The 15,798-nt window shown below is 23.5% G+C and overlaps 2 non-coding genes across 2 annotated transcripts; both read right to left on the reverse strand.

Annotated features, from left to right (window-relative positions):
- Positions 1–5,724: 5,724 nt before the first annotated feature.
- Positions 5,725–5,843, reverse strand: LOC123304541. Its single transcript, XR_006536553.1, has one exon. It is a non-coding gene; the product is annotated as a 5S ribosomal RNA (ribosomal RNA).
- Positions 5,844–12,206: 6,363 nt separating this feature from the next.
- On the reverse strand, positions 12,207–12,325 carry LOC123304537. The gene has a single exon (XR_006536549.1). It is a non-coding gene; the product is annotated as a 5S ribosomal RNA (ribosomal RNA).
- Between the last annotated feature and the right edge of the window lie 3,473 nt (positions 12,326–15,798).

Consider the following 15,798-nt stretch of genomic DNA (forward strand, 5'->3'; position numbering starts at 1 on the left):
AGCACTCTTTGCTGAACCTTTTGCTCCACTTTCTTTTTTGGATACTTTTGATTTAGCTGAAGAATTAGATGAAGCGGAAGCAGCCAATTTGAATGAACCAGATGCACCTTTACCTTTAGTTTGTACCAAGGCTCCCTCAGTTACAGCAGCTTTTAAATATTTTTTAATAAATGGTGAAATTTTATCAGAATCCACTTTATAATTTGCAGCTAAATATTTTTTAATTGCTTGTAATGATGAACCACCACGTTCTTTTAAATTTTTAATTGCGTTAACAACCATTTCTGATGTACGTGGATGTGTTGGTTTTGAATGTTGTTTTGTACGTTTAGCACCAGAAGCTGTTGCTTTTTTTGTTGGTGTTGTAGAAGCAGCAGTAACCGCAGTTGCTGCAACAGCTGTAGAATTTTCTTCGGCCATATTTTTTTACTTTATAAAAATAATGTATTTATTATAAATATTTAAATGATAAAATATAATAATTCTATCAAATAAAAAATAAAGGTTTTCAATTATATCATTATTCACAATAATATAAGTCCCTATGTAAGTCAAAGTACCATGTAGAAAACACATAAAAATTAAATAGTATTTCTAATTTACTGTCGTAGTAAACATGATTTATTTTTTCAATTTCTATAATATATAAAATAATAAATTATAAATTTAATAATAATATTTATTTTATAAATTAAAATATATTTAATTTTTTTATTAACAATTATTAATAAACATAGTTTAATATTAATTATTTCAATCATACAAAACAATAATATTTTTAAGGTAAACTTAAAAAGTATATATTTTTATTTTTTATTTAATATCGATTTATTATAAATTATTAGTATATAAATAATTAAAAAATTTAATATATAAATATATATATTATAGTATAAGATTTCATTTTTAGAAAAACTTTTTTTGTCAATAATGAAAACGTATTATTATGAAATGTGTTAATCGAACATTGACAAAATATATTTCATTAGAAAATACTTTTATTTATGCATTAATATCAATAATTAACTATTAAATTAATTTTTTCATAATTATATAAAGAAATTTTATACTGATATAAGTATTTATATATTATAATATTTATTTTAAATATAAAAAAATTTATGACAAAATATATTATTAGAGTATTTGTTGAGATTAATATAAGATTATTTTAAATAAGAATTAATTTATATAATTATTAAAATATTATTAATTTTATGTTATGTAATTTTAATAAAAATAAATAATAATAATAATAAATATACAAATTTTTTAACAATTTAAATTTTATATGATCTAAATAATTTTGTTAAGTACGATATGAGAAATCATTGTAAGCTTCGTTAAGAAACTTTGTAATATAAAATAATAATAATAATATTAAATATATAAATAAATAAAATAAATTTGATATATATTTTTAGTTCATTCTGTGTATAAATCAAAGGATACCGAATAATTGGTAACGGATGCGATATATTATAGTATCGAGTATTAAAACATAATATATAAATTTATCTTGTTATTCAAATTTTTTGTTACTTAACTTATGTATTTAGAAAATTTATAATATTATTTATATAATTGACATAAAATCTTATAAATTGAAATTTTATTAATATGTATCAAAAGAAGAGAGTAACGTATTGATATAATATCAAAGGATACTGATTATTTAAATAACGAATACGTCATATATTGTTTGTGTAACGAAGTTCACTTGGCCATCTAGTTTAAAATAACATTTTCAATAGAAAGTTTATATGCTTTGTTTTTTTTTTTTCTTTAATTATTAAAAAAATAAATTGAAATTTAATTCAATCAAATTTTATAATAATTTTAAAAAAATTTTTCCTTTTAAAAAATATTTTGTGATGTTGTGATAATATGTATTAATACAAGTGCATCCTGATACTTTTATCTCTAGTAAAGGTATGAGTATCATGAACAGTTTTGTTATCTAATGATATTATTTTGATAATATTTTGTGTATATTCTTATAATATTTTGTCTAAATATCATCATAATACAATATTATTTTGATAATATTTTATGAATATTCTTATAATATGTTACCTAAATGTCATCATAATATGATGAATTATTTCCATAATAACATATAAAAAAAGAAAAAAAAAAAAAGAATCATTAATTTATAATTATTTAAATTGATTCTTTAAAAAAATATTATAATATATTATTTATAAAAATAATTTTTACTCTTATTTTAAATAAATTTGTGGCCTTTTATTAAAAGGCCTATGATCGATGTATTATTATTATAAAAATTAATGCAATGTTTTTAATTTATGCTTTCTTTTCAGTTTTCTTTGGTAATAACACTGCTTGAATGTTTGGTAATACACCACCTTGAGCAATTGTTACACCAGATAATAATTTATTTAATTCTTCATCATTACGAATTGCCAATTGTAAATGACGTGGAATGATACGTGTTTTTTTGTTATCACGGGCAGCATTACCAGCTAACTCGAGAACTTCTGCAGCCAAATATTCCATAACAGCAGCCAAATATACTGGGGCACCAGCACCTACTCGTTCAGCATAATTTCCTTTTCGTAATAATCTGTGAATTCTTCCAACAGGAAATTGTAATCCTGCTCGGCTTGATCTTGACTTTGCCTTTCCCTTTACTTTACCACCTTTACCTCGTCCAGACATAGCGAATAAATTTATTTAATTAATATTTTTTTTTGTAAATATAATCACACAGATGTGTACGTTACGGGGATTGTAACATAAATGTTTAAAATGTTATTTGGGTATTTTAATTTATAATATTTATAAAATATAAAACTTTAAAAATAAACCAATCACCTTATAGTATTATTTTTAGCCAATCAGAGAGTAGTATTCATTTTTATTGTTATATCCATCTTCGCGTATATAATACGCTAGTTGTATACACGACACGCTCATACATATACTGACTGGTGTTCTGTAACTATCTGTGTATATTAATTGTTTGTAACAATGCCACCAAAAACAAGTGGAAAAGCAGCAAAAAAAGCTGGCAAAGCTCAAAAAAATATATCAAAGAGTGATAAGAAAAAGAAGAGGAAGCGCAAGGAATCATATGCAATTTACATTTACAAAGTATTAAAACAAGTGCATCCTGATACTGGTATCTCTAGTAAAGCTATGAGTATCATGAACAGTTTTGTTAATGATATTTTTGAACGTATTGCTGCTGAAGCATCACGTTTAGCACATTATAATAAACGTTCAACAATCACAAGTCGGGAAATTCAAACCGCAGTTCGATTATTATTACCTGGTGAATTGGCAAAGCACGCTGTTAGTGAAGGTACTAAAGCTGTTACAAAATATACAAGTTCAAAATAAATAAATCGAAAATATTATTTAATTGATAACATAAAAATACATCAACATATAAAAACGGCTCTCTTTTTAAGAGAGCCATCAAATTTTTTAAATAAGAGTAAATTATTTTTATATATACAAAAAAATAAAATAAACAATTATTAATATCATATTTAATATAAAATTTTATATATTAATAGCTTGAATATATCTATTATTAGTATATCAATATTATTAATTTTAAATATAATAAAGGATATCGCGGAATATATATCGTAAATCAGTGTAATGCAAATGCATTACATTACCTTTATTATTTTCATTTTACATTTACTACTTGTTTATGTACGCTTATAATTATTAGAAAAATATTTTTAATAATTTTAAAAAATAAATGAAATAATAAAAATTTAATAATAAATTATTTATTGAAAGTATAAAAAATGGTATAGCAAAATCTTTATTTTCTTTGATTAAGGCGAAATGTTTTATTAGTTATAAATTCGATAATCTCCTATCGATACTTGTTACTCTTAACTTGTATATATAAAAAATATAATAGTATATTAATTTATAATAAAATTTTTTCAAAAATTCAATAAGTTATTGTAAAATAAAATAGATAATATACAAATTATAATTTATTATTGCAGATATATTACAATAAAAAAAAAAAAAATAAATAAAAATATTTGGTAATGTATGTTATAAACAAAATAATTTGTTGTAAACAAATTATATAATATGTTATATTTATTAACAAATTTATTTACTCTTATATAAATAAAATTAGTGGCTTCCCAAAAAGGAAAGCCTGTTTAAATTTATCGGATGTATTAAATATTCTTTAATAAATTTACTAAATATTTTAAGTAAATTATTATATTTTCTTAACCTCCAAAACCATACAAAGTACGACCTTGTCGTTTTAATGCATATACAACATCCATAGCTGTAACTGTTTTACGTTTTGCGTGTTCAGTATATGTAACAGCATCCCGAATAACATTTTCAAGGAATACTTTAAGTACACCACGTGTTTCTTCATAAATTAAACCAGAGATACGTTTTACTCCACCTCGTCGTGCTAAACGACGAATTGCAGGTTTTGTAATACCTTGGATATTATCACGCAAAACTTTTCTATGACGTTTTGCACCCCCTTTTCCAAGACCCTTTCCACCTTTTCCTCTGCCAGTCATTTTAATAAAAAATTATTTACAATATTTTAACGAACGGATAACACGTGTGTTAACCTCACAAGTATTGTAATGTATGTGAGCGCCGGTACAATTGTGCCTTTTTATATAAAGCATTAAAGATTTTTTAAGCCACGCCTATACAATTTGATTAGTCCATACTCTGATAGCTATCCAATAGGATATGACAACAAAAATTTTGAAATTTCATATAAATATAAATACAACACATTTATTTCGCATTTAAACATTTGACTTTGTAGTATCAAATTGTCGAATATAATTTTTAAAATTGTGTGTTTTTTTGTAAAAACATTATTATTTGAAAATGGCTAGAACCAAGCAAACTGCACGTAAATCAACTGGTGGTAAAGCACCAAGAAAACAATTAGCAACGAAAGCTGCACGTAAAAGTGCACCAGCAACTGGTGGAGTAAAAAAACCACACAGATATCGTCCTGGTACAGTAGCTTTACGAGAAATTCGTCGTTATCAAAAAAGTACTGAATTGTTAATTCGTAAATTACCATTCCAACGTTTAGTACGTGAAATTGCACAAGATTTTAAAACCGATTTACGTTTCCAAAGTTCAGCTGTTATGGCATTACAAGAAGCTAGTGAAGCCTATTTAGTAGGTTTATTTGAAGATACCAATTTATGCGCAATTCATGCAAAGCGTGTTACAATTATGCCTAAGGATATACAATTGGCAAGACGTATTCGTGGAGAACGTGCATAAGCGTTTTAAATGACAATTTAAAAAAAAAAAAAACAAATAAGAAATATTTTCGGTCCTATATATAGGACCAACATATATTATTAAATAAGAGTATATTATTTTTATTAAAAATATATATATATATATATATATATATAAATTATTGAAATAAAATTAAACATTATTAAAATTTTGTTATAATTATAAGCGATTGCTATTTCTAAAAATAAATAAATTTCATAAAATTTATATTATTTTATATTCATTTGAAATATTAAAAAAACTTCTCGCTTTAAAGTAACCATGATATGAGTTATAAATGCAATAAAATTTTATACAAAAAATAATATTTATTTGTTGACGAATAATATAAAAGGTTTACATTTCTAAATAACATATATTTATATATGGTGTGTAAAAAAAAAGAAAAGAAGAAAAATAATTTATATTTTTAATATAAAAAGGCAACCGCACACAGTGTTCCCAAGCGGTCACCCATCCAAGTACTGACTGTGCCCAATGTTGCTTAACTTCGGTGATCGGACGAGAACCGGTGTTTTCAACGTGGTATGGCTGTTGCCAGTAATAAATGAAAATTTTTACAAATATATATTTTTCATAAATATCATTAATATTAAAGTATATTATTAAAATTTTCAATGAAGTAATCAATTTAAATATATACTTATTTATTATACCATATATTTTAAATAAAAATGCAACCGCACACAGTATTCTCAAGTGGCCACCCATCCGTGGTACTGACTGTGGCAAATGTTTCTTAACTATTATTTTATAAAATATTTATACAAAAAATAATTTACTCTTATCAAATATTAATTTGTGGCCTGTATTAAGGCCTATGTTATTTTCATTTTTTAGCAAAAATAATGAAATATTTCAATATATTATTAAAGTAACAGATCATTTCTTTTTTGGTGCTGCTTTTTTAATTTTTGTAGGAGATGATTTGGCAACAGAAGCTTTCTTAGCTTTTGGTGCTTTCGGTTTACGAGCAGGGCTACTTTTGGCAGCGGATTTTGTACTTTTTGCTGGTTTTGCTTTAACTGGTGCTTTTTTTGATGCCGCTGATGATTTTGCAGTAACTTTTTTAGCAGCAGTTGATGATGATGGAGTCGCTTTTTTTGCTTTAGGCTTTTTGGCTGCCAATGATGTAGTTGTGGCTTTCTTTTCTTTTGGTGCCCGTTTACTTTTAGCACTCTTTGCTGAACCTTTTGCTCCACTTTCTTTTTTGGATACTTTTGATTTAGCTGAAGAATTAGATGAAGCGGAAGCAGCCAATTTGAATGAACCAGATGCACCTTTACCTTTAGTTTGTACCAAGGCTCCCTCAGTTACAGCAGCTTTTAAATATTTTTTAATAAATGGTGAAATTTTATCAGAATCCACTTTATAATTTGCAGCTAAATATTTTTTAATTGCTTGTAATGATGAACCACCACGTTCTTTTAAATTTTTAATTGCGTTAACAACCATTTCTGATGTACGTGGATGTGTTGGTTTTGAATGTTGTTTTGTACGTTTAGCACCAGAAGCTGTTGCTTTTTTTGTTGGTGTTGTAGAAGCAGCAGTAACCGCAGTTGCTGCAACAGCTGTAGAATTTTCTTCGGCCATATTTTTTTACTTTATAAAAATAATGTATTTATTATAAATATTTAAATGATAAAATATAATAATTCTATCAAATAAAAAATAAAGGTTTTCAATTATATCATTATTCACAATAATATAAGTCCCTATGTAAGTCAAAGTACCATGTAGAAAACACATAAAAATTAAATAGTATTTCTAATTTACTGTCGTAGTAAACATGATTTATTTTTTCAATTTCTATAATATATAAAATAATAAATTATAAATTTAATAATAATATTTATTTTATAAATTAAAATATATTTAATTTTTTTATTAACAATTATTAATAAACATAGTTTAATATTAATTATTTCAATCATACAAAACAATAATATTTTTAAGGTAAACTTAAAAAGTATATATTTTTATTTTTTATTTAATATCGATTTATTATAAATTATTAGTATATAAATAATTAAAAAATTTAATATATAAATATATATATTATAGTATAAGATTTCATTTTTAGAAAAACTTTTTTTGTCAATAATGAAAACGTATTATTATGAAATGTGTTAATCGAACATTGACAAAATATATTTCATTAGAAAATACTTTTATTTATGCATTAATATCAATAATTAACTATTAAATTAATTTTTTCATAATTATATAAAGAAATTTTATACTGATATAAGTATTTATATATTATAATATTTATTTTAAATATAAAAAAATTTATGACAAAATATATTATTAGAGTATTTGTTGAGATTAATATAAGATTATTTTAAATAAGAATTAATTTATATAATTATTAAAATATTATTAATTTTATGTTATGTAATTTTAATAAAAATAAATAATAATAATAATAAATATACAAATTTTTTAACAATTTAAATTTTATATGATCTAAATAATTTTGTTAAGTACGATATGAGAAATCATTGTAAGCTTCGTTAAGAAACTTTGTAATATAAAATAATAATAATAATATTAAATATATAAATAAATAAAATAAATTTGATATATATTTTTAGTTCATTCTGTGTATAAATCAAAGGATACCGAATAATTGGTAACGGATGCGATATATTATAGTATCGAGTATTAAAACATAATATATAAATTTATCTTGTTATTCAAATTTTTTGTTACTTAACTTATGTATTTAGAAAATTTATAATATTATTTATATAATTGACATAAAATCTTATAAATTGAAATTTTATTAATATGTATCAAAAGAAGAGAGTAACGTATTGATATAATATCAAAGGATACTGATTATTTAAATAACGAATACGTCATATATTGTTTGTGTAACGAAGTTCACTTGGCCATCTAGTTTAAAATAACATTTTCAATAGAAAGTTTATATGCTTTGTTTTTTTTTTTTCTTTAATTATTAAAAAAATAAATTGAAATTTAATTCAATCAAATTTTATAATAATTTTAAAAAAATTTTTCCTTTTAAAAAATATTTTGTGATGTTGTGATAATATGTATTAATACAAGTGCATCCTGATACTTTTATCTCTAGTAAAGGTATGAGTATCATGAACAGTTTTGTTATCTAATGATATTATTTTGATAATATTTTGTGTATATTCTTATAATATTTTGTCTAAATATCATCATAATACAATATTATTTTGATAATATTTTATGAATATTCTTATAATATGTTACCTAAATGTCATCATAATATGATGAATTATTTCCATAATAACATATAAAAAAAGAAAAAAAAAAAAAGAATCATTAATTTATAATTATTTAAATTGATTCTTTAAAAAAATATTATAATATATTATTTATAAAAATAATTTTTACTCTTATTTTAAATAAATTTGTGGCCTTTTATTAAAAGGCCTATGATCGATGTATTATTATTATAAAAATTAATGCAATGTTTTTAATTTATGCTTTCTTTTCAGTTTTCTTTGGTAATAACACTGCTTGAATGTTTGGTAATACACCACCTTGAGCAATTGTTACACCAGATAATAATTTATTTAATTCTTCATCATTACGAATTGCCAATTGTAAATGACGTGGAATGATACGTGTTTTTTTGTTATCACGGGCAGCATTACCAGCTAACTCGAGAACTTCTGCAGCCAAATATTCCATAACAGCAGCCAAATATACTGGGGCACCAGCACCTACTCGTTCAGCATAATTTCCTTTTCGTAATAATCTGTGAATTCTTCCAACAGGAAATTGTAATCCTGCTCGGCTTGATCTTGACTTTGCCTTTCCCTTTACTTTACCACCTTTACCTCGTCCAGACATAGCGAATAAATTTATTTAATTAATATTTTTTTTTGTAAATATAATCACACAGATGTGTACGTTACGGGGATTGTAACATAAATGTTTAAAATGTTATTTGGGTATTTTAATTTATAATATTTATAAAATATAAAACTTTAAAAATAAACCAATCACCTTATAGTATTATTTTTAGCCAATCAGAGAGTAGTATTCATTTTTATTGTTATATCCATCTTCGCGTATATAATACGCTAGTTGTATACACGACACGCTCATACATATACTGACTGGTGTTCTGTAACTATCTGTGTATATTAATTGTTTGTAACAATGCCACCAAAAACAAGTGGAAAAGCAGCAAAAAAAGCTGGCAAAGCTCAAAAAAATATATCAAAGAGTGATAAGAAAAAGAAGAGGAAGCGCAAGGAATCATATGCAATTTACATTTACAAAGTATTAAAACAAGTGCATCCTGATACTGGTATCTCTAGTAAAGCTATGAGTATCATGAACAGTTTTGTTAATGATATTTTTGAACGTATTGCTGCTGAAGCATCACGTTTAGCACATTATAATAAACGTTCAACAATCACAAGTCGGGAAATTCAAACCGCAGTTCGATTATTATTACCTGGTGAATTGGCAAAGCACGCTGTTAGTGAAGGTACTAAAGCTGTTACAAAATATACAAGTTCAAAATAAATAAATCGAAAATATTATTTAATTGATAACATAAAAATACATCAACATATAAAAACGGCTCTCTTTTTAAGAGAGCCATCAAATTTTTTAAATAAGAGTAAATTATTTTTATATATACAAAAAAATAAAATAAACAATTATTAATATCATATTTAATATAAAATTTTATATATTAATAGCTTGAATATATCTATTATTAGTATATCAATATTATTAATTTTAAATATAATAAAGGATATCGCGGAATATATATCGTAAATCAGTGTAATGCAAATGCATTACATTACCTTTATTATTTTCATTTTACATTTACTACTTGTTTATGTACGCTTATAATTATTAGAAAAATATTTTTAATAATTTTAAAAAATAAATGAAATAATAAAAATTTGATAATAAATTATTTATTGAAAGTATAAAAAATGGTATAGCAAAATCTTTATTTTCTTTGATTAAGGCGAAATGTTTTATTAGTTATAAATTCGATAATCTCCTATCGATACTTGTTACTCTTAACTTGTATATATAAAAAATATAATAGTATATTAATTTATAATAAAATTTTTTCAAAAATTCAATAAGTTATTGTAAAATAAAATAGATAATATACAAATTATAATTTATTATTGCAGATATATTACAATAAAAAAAAAAAAAAATAAATAAAAATATTTGGTAATGTATGTTATAAACAAAATAATTTGTTGTAAACAAATTATATAATATGTTATATTTATTAACAAATTTATTTACTCTTATATAAATAAAATTAGTGGCTTCCCAAAAAGGAAAGCCTGTTTAAATTTATCGGATGTATTAAATATTCTTTAATAAATTTACTAAATATTTTAAGTAAATTATTATATTTTCTTAACCTCCAAAACCATACAAAGTACGACCTTGTCGTTTTAATGCATATACAACATCCATAGCTGTAACTGTTTTACGTTTTGCGTGTTCAGTATATGTAACAGCATCCCGAATAACATTTTCAAGGAATACTTTAAGTACACCACGTGTTTCTTCATAAATTAAACCAGAGATACGTTTTACTCCACCTCGTCGTGCTAAACGACGAATTGCAGGTTTTGTAATACCTTGGATATTATCACGCAAAACTTTTCTATGACGTTTTGCACCCCCTTTTCCAAGACCCTTTCCACCTTTTCCTCTGCCAGTCATTTTAATAAAAAATTATTTACAATATTTTAACGAACGGATAACACGTGTGTTAACCTCACAAGTATTGTAATGTATGTGAGCGCCGGTACAATTGTGCCTTTTTATATAAAGCATTAAAGATTTTTTAAGCCACGCCTATACAATTTGATTAGTCCATACTCTGATAGCTATCCAATAGGATATGACAACAAAAATTTTGAAATTTCATATAAATATAAATACAACACATTTATTTCGCATTTAAACATTTGACTTTGTAGTATCAAATTGTCGAATATAATTTTTAAAATTGTGTGTTTTTTTTGTAAAAACATTATTATTTGAAAATGGCTAGAACCAAGCAAACTGCACGTAAATCAACTGGTGGTAAAGCACCAAGAAAACAATTAGCAACGAAAGCTGCACGTAAAAGTGCACCAGCAACTGGTGGAGTAAAAAAACCACACAGATATCGTCCTGGTACAGTAGCTTTACGAGAAATTCGTCGTTATCAAAAAAGTACTGAATTGTTAATTCGTAAATTACCATTCCAACGTTTAGTACGTGAAATTGCACAAGATTTTAAAACCGATTTACGTTTCCAAAGTTCAGCTGTTATGGCATTACAAGAAGCTAGTGAAGCCTATTTAGTAGGTTTATTTGAAGATACCAATTTATGCGCAATTCATGCAAAGCGTGTTACAATTATGCCTAAGGATATACAATTGGCAAGACGTATTCGTGGAGAACGTGCATAAGCGTTTTAAATGACAATTTAAAAAAAAAAAAAACAAATAAGAAATATTTTCGGTCCTATATATAGGACCAACATATATTATTAAATAAGAGTATATTATTTTTATTAAAAAATATATATATATATATATATATATATATAAATTATTGAAATAAAATTAAACATTATTAAAATTTTGTTATAATTATAAGCGATTGCTATTTCTAAAAATAAATAAATTTCATAAAATTTATATTATTTTATATTCATTTGAAATATTAAAAAAACTTCTCGCTTTAAAGTAACCATGATATGAGTTATAAATGCAATAAAATTTTATACAAAAAATAATATTTATTTGTTGACGAATAATATAAAAGGTTTACATTTCTAAATAACATATATTTATATATGGTGTGTAAAAAAAAAGAAAAGAAGAAAAATAATTTATATTTTTAATATAAAAAGGCAACCGCACACAGTGTTCCCAAGCGGTCACCCATCCAAGTACTGACTGTGCCCAATGTTGCTTAACTTCGGTGATCGGACGAGAACCGGTGTTTTCAACGTGGTATGGCTGTTGCCAGTAATAAATGAAAATTTTTACAAATATATATTTTTCATAAATATCATTAATATTAAAGTATATTATTAAAATTTTCAATGAAGTAATCAATTTAAATATATACTTATTTATTATACCATATATTTTAAATAAAAATGCAACCGCACACAGTATTCTCAAGTGGCCACCCATCCGTGGTACTGACTGTGGCAAATGTTTCTTAACTATTATTTTATAAAATATTTATACAAAAAATAATTTACTCTTATCAAATATTAATTTGTGGCCTGTATTAAGGCCTATGTTATTTTCATTTTTTAGCAAAAATAATGAAATATTTCAATATATTATTAAAGTAACAGATCATTTCTTTTTTGGTGCTGCTTTTTTAATTTTTGTAGGAGATGATTTGGCAACAGAAGCTTTCTTAGCTTTTGGTGCTTTCGGTTTACGAGCAGGGCTACTTTTGGCAGCGGATTTTGTACTTTTTGCTGGTTTTGCTTTAACTGGTGCTTTTTTTGATGCCGCTGATGATTTTGCAGTAACTTTTTTAGCAGCAGTTGATGATGATGGAGTCGCTTTTTTTGCTTTAGGCTTTTTGGCTGCCAATGATGTAGTTGTGGCTTTCTTTTCTTTTGGTGCCCGTTTACTTTTAGCACTCTTTGCTGAACCTTTTGCTCCACTTTCTTTTTTGGATACTTTTGATTTAGCTGAAGAATTAGATGAAGCGGAAGCAGCCAATTTGAATGAACCAGATGCACCTTTACCTTTAGTTTGTACCAAGGCTCCCTCAGTTACAGCAGCTTTTAAATATTTTTTAATAAATGGTGAAATTTTATCAGAATCCACTTTATAATTTGCAGCTAAATATTTTTTAATTGCTTGTAATGATGAACCACCACGTTCTTTTAAATTTTTAATTGCGTTAACAACCATTTCTGATGTACGTGGATGTGTTGGTTTTGAATGTTGTTTTGTACGTTTAGCACCAGAAGCTGTTGCTTTTTTTGTTGGTGTTGTAGAAGCAGCAGTAACCGCAGTTGCTGCAACAGCTGTAGAATTTTCTTCGGCCATATTTTTTTACTTTATAAAAATAATGTATTTATTATAAATATTTAAATGATAAAATATAATAATTCTATCAAATAAAAAATAAAGGTTTTCAATTATATCATTATTCACAATAATATAAGTCCCTATGTAAGTCAAAGTACCATGTAGAAAACACATAAAAATTAAATAGTATTTCTAATTTACTGTCGTAGTAAACATGATTTATTTTTTCAATTTCTATAATATATAAAATAATAAATTATAAATTTAATAATAATATTTATTTTATAAATTAAAATATATTTAATTTTTTTATTAACAATTATTAATAAACATAGTTTAATATTAATTATTTCAATCATACAAAACAATAATATTTTTAAGGTAAACTTAAAAAGTATATATTTTTATTTTTTATTTAATATCGATTTATTATAAATTATTAGTATATAAATAATTAAAAAATTTAATATATAAATATATATATTATAGTATAAGATTTCATTTTTAGAAAAACTTTTTTTGTCAATAATGAAAACGTATTATTATGAAATGTGTTAATCGAACATTGACAAAATATATTTCATTAGAAAATACTTTTATTTATGCATTAATATCAATAATTAACTATTAAATTAATTTTTTCATAATTATATAAAGAAATTTTATACTGATATAAGTATTTATATATTATAATATTTATTTTAAATATAAAAAAATTTATGACAAAATATATTATTAGAGTATTTGTTGAGATTAATATAAGATTATTTTAAATAAGAATTAATTTATATAATTATTAAAATATTATTAATTTTATGTTATGTAATTTTAATAAAAATAAATAATAATAATAATAAATATACAAATTTTTTAACAATTTAAATTTTATATGATCTAAATAATTTTGTTAAGTACGATATGAGAAATCATTGTAAGCTTCGTTAAGAAACTTTGTAATATAAAATAATAATAATAATATTAAATATATAAATAAATAAAATAAATTTGATATATATTTTTAGTTCATTCTGTGTATAAATCAAAGGATACCGAATAATTGGTAACGGATGCGATATATTATAGTATCGAGTATTAAAACATAATATATAAATTTATCTTGTTATTCAAATTTTTTGTTACTTAACTTATGTATTTAGAAAATTTATAATATTATTTATATAATTGACATAAAATCTTATAAATTGAAATTTTATTAATATGTATCAAAAGAAGAGAGTAACGTATTGATATAATATCAAAGGATACTGATTATTTAAATAACGAATACGTCATATATTGTTTGTGTAACGAAGTTCACTTGGCCATCTAGTTTAAAATAACATTTTCAATAGAAAGTTTATATGCTTTGTTTTTTTTTTTTCTTTAATTATTAAAAAAATAAATTGAAATTTAATTCAATCAAATTTTATAATAATTTTAAAAAAATTTTTCCTTTTAAAAAATATTTTGTGATGTTGTGATAATATGTATTAATACAAGTGCATCCTGATACTTTTATCTCTAGTAAAGGTATGAGTATCATGAACAGTTTTGTTATCTAATGATATTATTTTGATAATATTTTGTGTATATTCTTATAATATTTTGTCTAAATATCATCATAATACAATATTATTTTGATAATATTTTATGAATATTCTTATAATATGTTACCTAAATGTCATCATAATATGATGAATTATTTCCATAATAACATATAAAAAAAGAAAAAAAAAAAAAGAATCATTAATTTATAATTATTTAAATTGATTCTTTAAAAAAATATTATAATATATTATTTATAAAAATAATTTTTACTCTTATTTTAAATAAATTTGTGGCCTTTTATTAAAAGGCCTATGATCGATGTATTATTATTATAAAAATTAATGCAATGTTTTTAATTTATGCTTTCTTTTCAGTTTTCTTTGGTAATAACACTGCTTGAATGTTTGGTAATACACCACCTTGAGCAATTGTTACACCAGATAATAATTTATTTAATTCTTCATCATTACGAATTGCCAATTGTAAATGACGTGGAATGATACGTGTTTTTTTGTTATCACGGGCAGCATTACCAGCTAACTCGAGAACTTCTGCAGCCAAATATTCCATAACAGCAGCCAAATATACTGGGGCACCAGCACCTACTCGTTCAGCATAATTTCCTTTTCGTAATAATCTGTGAATTCTTCCAACAGGAAATTGTAATCCTGCTCGGCTTGATCTTGACTTTGCCTTTCCCTTTACTTTACCACCTTTACCTCGTCCAGACATAGCGAATAAATTTATTTAATTAATATTTTTTTTTGTAAATATAATCACACAGATGTGTACGTTACGGGGATTGTAACATAAATGTTTAAAATGTTATTTGGGTATTTTAATTTATAATATTTATAAAATATAAAACTTTAAAAATAAACCAATCACC

Source organism: Chrysoperla carnea (genome assembly GCF_905475395.1).
Source record: "Chrysoperla carnea chromosome X unlocalized genomic scaffold, inChrCarn1.1 SUPER_X_unloc_63, whole genome shotgun sequence".
NCBI lineage: Eukaryota > Metazoa > Arthropoda > Insecta > Neuroptera > Chrysopidae > Chrysoperla > Chrysoperla carnea.